Here is a 7,185-nt window from a genome sequence, read left to right on the forward strand (position 1 = left end):
TTCCTTGTGACGTGCCCAAGAAGAAGAGGTTCCTGACCTTGAAACGCGTTGGCAGAAGTAAAAAGTAATGTGGAGCAGGAGAGCAGTTTGAAAGTGTAGGCCGGATGGCAGAGCGCTGTCGTGTGCTCTCCCGAATGCTTCAGGGCACTTTGTTGGACATTATTCATACACGGCAGCCTGGCCGTGGGGAAGATGCACCATCGCCGGCTGGAAACGAAATAAGACTGCCGGCTGGCTGAGGCTGTGGTCTCTCAACTGTTGAAGGATCGTGTCAGCACAGCGCTCAAATGGAAAATAACCTGCGCTATCTGCTCTGCAAACCTACTAAAGGAAGTATAATTGTCTTAATTTTCAAACGAACATCTGAACTCACTGAAAGTTTTAATAATCATTACGCTCGCATATGAGACTCTGTGTCCCAGAAGGCTTTAGGACAAACATTGCACTGAGCACACGCCCACTGGGGGCAGAATTGTGAATAAAACGTGCCTGAACTGAAAAATGCGTGCTATCAGGTGTTCCTTGTGACGTGCCAAAGAAGAAGAGGTTCCTGACCTTGAAACGCGTTGGCAGAAGTAAAAAGTAATGTGGAGCAGGAGAGCAGTTTGAAAGTGTAGGCCGGATGGCAGAGCGCTGTTGTGTGCTCTCCCAAATGCTTCAGGGCACTTTGTTGGACATTATTCATACACAGCAGCCTGGCCGTGGGGAAGATGCACCATCGCCGTCTGGAGACGAAATAAGACTACCGGCTGGCTGAGGCTGTGGTCTCTCAACTGTTGAAGGATCGTCTCAGCACAGCGCTCAAATGGAAAATACCTTGCGCTATCTGCTCTGCAAACCTACTAAAGGAAGTATAATTGTCTTAATTTTCAAACGAACATCTGAACTCACTGAAAGTTTTAATAATCATTACGCTCGCACATGAGACTCTGTGTCCCTGAAGGCTTTAGGACAAACATTGCACTGAGCACACGCCCACTGGGGGCAGAATTGTGAATAAAACGTGCCTGAAATGAAAAATGCGTGCTATCAGGTGTTCCTTGTGGCGTGCCCAAGAAGAAGAGGTTCCTGACCTTGAAACGCGTTGGCAGGAGTAAAAAGTAATGTGGAGCAGGAGAGCAGTTTGAAAGTGTAGGCCGGATGGCAGAGCGCTGTCGTGTGCTCTCCCAAATGCTTCAGGGCACTTTGTTGGACATTATTCATACACGGCAGCCTGGCCGTGGGGAAGATGCACCATCGCCGGCTGGAAACGAAACAAGACTGCCGGCTGGCTGAGGCTGTGGTCTCTCAACTGTTGAAGGATCGTGTCAGCACAGCGCTCAAATGGAAAATAACCTGCGCTATCTGCTCTGCAAACCTACTAAAGGAAGTATAATTGTCTTAATTTTCAAACGAACATCTGAACTCACTGAAAGTTTTAATAATCATTACGCTCGCATATGAGACTCTGTGTCCCAGAAGGCTTTAGGACAAACATTGCAATGAGCATACGCCCACTGGGGGCAGAATTGTGAATAAAACGTGCCTGAAATGAAAAATGCGTGCTATCAGGTGTTCCTTGTGATGTGCCCAAGAAGAAGAGGTTCCTGACCTTGAAACGCGTTGGCAGAAGTAAAAAGTAATGTGGAGCAGGAGAGCAGTTTGAAAGTGTAGGCCGGATGGCAGAGCGCTGTCGTGTGCTCTCCCGAATGCTTCAGGGCACTTTGTTGGACATTATTCATACACGGCAGCCTGGCCGTGGGGAAGATGCACCATCGCCGGCTGGAAACGAAATAAGACTGCCGGCTGGCTGAGGCTGTGGTCTCTCAACTGTTGAAGGATCGTGTCAGCACAGCGCTCAAATGGAAAATAACTTGCGCTATCTGCTCTGCAAACCTACTAAAGGAAGTATAATTGTCTTAATTTTCAAACGAACATCTGAACTCACTGAAAGTTTTAATAATCATTACGCTCGCATATGAGACTCTGTGTCCCAGAAGGCTTTAGGACAAACATTGCACTGAGCACACGCCCACTGGGGGCAGAATTGTGAATAAAACGTGCCTGAAATGAAAAATGCGTGCTATCAGGTGTTCCTTGTGACGTGCCCAAGAAGAAGAGGTTCCTGACCTTGAAACGCGTTGGCAGAAGTAAAAAGTAATGTGGAGCAGGAGGGCAGTTTGAAAGTGTAGGCCGGATGGCAGAGCGCTGTTGTGTGCTCTCCCGAATGCTTCAGGGCACTTTGTTGGACATTATTCATACACGGCAGCCTGGCCGTGGGGAAGATGCACCATCGCCGGCTGGAGACGAAATAAGACTACCGGCTGGCTGAGGCTGTGGTCTCTCAACTGTTGAAGGATCGTGTCAGCACAGCGCTCAAATGGAAAATAACCTGCGCTATCTGCTCTGCAAACCTACTAAAGGAAATATAATTGTCTTAATTTTCAAACGAACATCTGAACTCACTGAAAGTTTTAATAATCATTACGCTCGCATATGAGACTCTGTGTCCCTAAAGGCTTTAGGACAAACATTGCACTGAGCACACGCCCACTGGGGGCAGAATTGTGAATAAAACGTGCCTGAAATGAAAAATGCGTGCTATCAGGTGTTCCTTGTGACATGCCCAAGAAGAAGAGGTTCCTGACCTTGAAACGCGTTGGCAGAAGTAAAAAGTAATGTGGAGCAGGAGAGCAGTTTGAAAGTGTAGGCCGGATGGCAGAGCGCTGTCGTGTGCTCTCCCAAATGCTTCAGGGCACTTTGTTGGTCATTATTCATACACAGCAGCCTGGCCGTGAGGAAGATGCACCATCGCCGGCTGGAGACTAAATAAGACTACCGGCTGGCTGAGGCTGTGGTATCTCAACTGTTGAAGGATCGTCTCAGCACAGCGCTCAAATGGAAAATAACTTGCGCTATCTGCTCTGCAAACCTACTAAAGGAAGTATAATTGTCTTAATTTTCAAACGAACATCTGAACTCACTGAAAGTTTTAATAATCATTACGCTCGCATATGAGACTCTGTGTCCCTGAAGGCTTTAGGACAAACATTGCACTGAGCACACGCCCACTGGGGGCAGAATTGTGAATAAAACGTGCCTGAAATGAAAAATGCGTGCTATCAGGTGTTCCTTGTGGCGTGCCCAAGAAGAAGAGGTTCCTGACCTTGAAACGCGTTGGCAGGAGTAAAAAGTAATGTGGCGCAGGAGAGCAGTTTGAAAGTGTAGGCCGGATGGCAGAGCGCTGTCGTGTGCTCTCCCAAATGCTTCAGGGCACTTTGTTGGACATTATTCATACACGGCAGCCTGGCCGTGGGGAAGATGCACCATCGCCGGCTGGAAACGAAATAAGACTGCCGGCTGGCTGAGGCTGTGGTCTCTCAACTGTTGAAGGATCGTGTCAGCACAGCGCTCAAATGGAAAATAACCTGCGCTATCTGCTCTGCAAACCTACTAAAGGAAGTATAATTGTCTTAATTTTCAAACGAACATCTGAACTCACTGAAAGTTTTAATAATCATTACGCTCGCATATGAGACTCTGTGTCCCAGAAGGCTTTAGGACAAACATTGCAATGAGCATACGCCCACTGGGGGCAGAATTGTGAATAAAACGTGCCTGAAATGAAAAATGCGTGCTATCAGGTGTTCCTTGTGACGTGCCCAAGAAGAAGAGGTTCCTGACCTTGAAACGCGTTGGCAGAAGTAAAAAGTAATGTGGAGCAGGAGAGCAGTTTGAAAGTGTAGGCCGGATGGCAGAGCGCTGTCGTGTGCTCTCTCGAATGCTTCAGGGCACTTTGTTGGACATTATTCATACACGGCAGCCTGGCCGTGGGGAAGATGCACCATCGCCGGCTGGAAACGAAATAAGACTGCCGGCTGGCTGAGGCTGTGGTCTCTCAACTGTTGAAGGATCGTGTCAGCACAGCGCTCAAATGGAAAATAACCTGCGCTATCTGCTCTGCAAACCTACTAAAGGAAGTATAATTGTCTTAATTTTCAAACGAACATCTGAACTCACTGAAAGTTTTAATAATCATTACGCTCGCATATGAGACTCTGTGTCCCAGAAGGCTTTAGGACAAACATTGCACTGAGCACACGCCCACTGGGGGCAGAATTGTGAATAAAACGTGCCTGAAATGAAAAATGCGTGCTATCAGGTGTTCCTTGTGACGTACCCAAGAAGAAGAGGTTCCTGACCTTGAAACGCGTTGGCAGAAGTAAAAAGTAATGTGGAGCAGGAGAGCAGTTTGAAAGTGTAGGCCGGATGGCAGAGCGCTGTTGTGTGCTCTCCCAAATGCTTCAGGGCACTTTGTTGGACATTATTCATACACGACAGCCTGGCCGTGGGGAAGATGCACCATCGCCGGCTGGAGACGAAATAAGACTACCGGCTGGCTGAGGCTGTGGTCTCTCAACTGTTGAAGGATCGTGTCAGCACAGCGCTCAAATGGAAAATAACCTGCACTATCTGGTTTGCAAACCTACTAAAGGAAGTATAATTGTCTTAATTTTCAAACGAACATCTGAACTCACTGAAAGTTTTAATAATCATTACGCTCGCATATGAGACTCTGTGTCCCAGAAGGCTTTAGGACAAACATTGCACTGAGCACACGCCCACTGGGGGCAGAATTGTGAATAAAACTTGCCTGAAATGAAAAATGCGTGCTATCAGGTGTTCCTTGTGACGTGCCCAAGAAGAAGAGGTTCCTGACCTTGAAACGCGTTGGCAGAAGTAAAAAGTAATGTGGAGCAGGAGAGCAGTTTGAAAGTGTAGGCCGGATGGCAGAGCGCTGTTGTGTGCTCTCCCAAATGCTTCAGGGCACTTTGTTGGACATTATTCATACACGGCAGCCTGGCCGTGGGAAAGATGCACCATCGCCGGCTGGAGACGAAATAAGACTACCGGCTGGCTGAGGCTGTGGTCTCTCAACTGTTGAAGGATCGTGTCAGCACAGCGCTCAAATGGAAAATAACCTGCGCTATCTGCTCTGCAAACCTACTAAAGGAAGTATAATTGTCTTAATTTTCAAACGAACATCTGAACTCACTGAAAGTTTTAATAATCATTACGCTCGCATATGAGACTCTGTGTCCCAGAAGGCTTTAGGACAAACATTGCACTGAGCACACGCCCACTGGGGGCAGAATTGTGAATAAAACTTGCCTGAAATGAAAAATGCGTGCTATCAGGTGTTCCTTGTGACGTGCCCAAGAAGAAGAGGTTCCTGACCTTGAAACGCGTTGGCAGAAGTAAAAAGTAATGTGGAGCAGGAGAGCAGTTTGAAAGTGTAGGCCGGATGGCAGAGCGCTGTCGTGTGCTCTCCCAAATGCTTCAGGGCACTTTGTTGGACATTATTCATACACGGCAGCCTGGCCGTGGAAAAGATGCACCATCGCCGGCTGGAGACGAAATAAGACTACCGGCTGGCTGAGGCTGTGGTCTCTCAACTGTTGAAGGATCGTGTCAGCACAGCGTTCAAATGGAAAATAACCTGCGCTATCTGCTCTGCAAACCTACTAAAGGAAGTATAATTGTCTTAATTTTCAAACGAACATCTGAACTCACTGAAAGTTTTAATAATCATTACGCTCGCATATGAGACTCTGTGTCCCAGAAGGCTTTAGGACAAACATTGCACTGAGCACACGCCCACTGGGGGCAGAATTGTGAATAAAACGTGCCTGAAATGAAAAATGCGTGCTATCAGGTGTTCCTTGTGACGTGCCCAAGAAGAAGAGGTTCCTGACCTTGAAACGCGTTGGCAGAAGTAAAAAGTAATGTGGAGCAGGAGAGCAGTTTGAAAGTGTAGGCCGGATGGCAGAGCGCTGCCGTGTGCTCTCCCAAATGCTTCAGGGCACTTTGTTGGACATTATTCATACACGGCAGCCTGGCCGTGGGGAAGATGCACCATCGCCGGCTGGAGACGAAATAAGACTACCGGCTGGCTGAGGCTGTGGTCCCTCAACTGTTGAAGGATCGTGTCAGCACAGCGCTCAAATGGAAAATAACCTGCGCTATCTGCTCTGCAAACCTAATAAAGGAAGTATAATTGTCTTAATTTTGAAACGAACATCTGAACTCACTGAAAGTTTTAATAATCATTACACTCGCATATGAGACTCTGTGTCCCAGAAGGCTTTAGGACAAACATTGCATTGAGCACACGCCCACTGGGGGCAGAATTGTGAATAAAACGTGCCTGAAATGAAAAATGCGTGCTATCTGGTGTTCCTTGTGACGTGCCCAAGAAGAAGAGGTTCCTGACCTTGAAACGCGTTGGCAGAAGTAAAAAGTAATGTGGAGCAGGAGAGCAGTTTGAAAGTGTAGGCCGGATGGCAGAGCGCTGTCGTGTGCTCTCCCAAATGCTTCAGGGCACTTTGTTGGACATTATTCATACACGGCAGCCTGGCCGTGGGGAAGATGCACCATCGCCGGCTGGAGACGAAATAAGACTACCGGCTGGCTGAGGCTGTGGTCTCTCAACTGTTGAAGGATCGTGTCAGCACAGCGCTCAAATGGAAAATAACCTGCGCTATCTGCTCTGCAAACCTACTAAAGGAAGTATAATTGTCTTAATTTTCAAACGAACATCTGAACTCACTGAAAGTTTTAATAATCATTACGCTCGCATATGAGACTCTGTGTCCCAGAAGGCTTTAGGACAAACATTGCACTGAGCACACGCCCACTGGGGGCAGAATTGTGAATAAAACTTGCCTGAAATGAAAAATGCGTGCTATCAGGTGTTCCTTGTGACGTGCCCAAGAAGAAGAGGTTCCTGACCTTGAAACGCGTTGGCAGAAGTAAAAAGTAATGTGGAGCAGGAGAGCAGTTTGAAAGTGTAGGCCGGATGGCAGAGCGCTGTCGTGTGCTCTCCCAAATGCTTCAGGGCACTTTGTTGGACATTATTCATACACGGCAGCCTGGCCGTGGGAAAGATGCACCATCGCCGGCTGGAGACGAAATAAGACTACCGGCTGGCTGAGGCTGTGGTCTCTCAACTGTTGAAGGATCGTGTCAGCACAGCGCTCAAATGGAAAATAACCTGCGCTATCTGCTCTGCAAACCTACTAAAGGAAGTATAATTGTCTTAATTTTCAAACGAACATCTGAACTCACTGAAAGTTTTAATAATCATTACGCTCGCCTATGAGACTCTGTGTCCCAGAAGGCTTTAGGACAAACATTGCACTGAGC

This window comes from Triturus cristatus, chromosome 1_1 (genome assembly GCF_964204655.1).
Source record: "Triturus cristatus chromosome 1_1, aTriCri1.1, whole genome shotgun sequence".
NCBI lineage: Eukaryota > Metazoa > Chordata > Amphibia > Caudata > Salamandridae > Triturus > Triturus cristatus.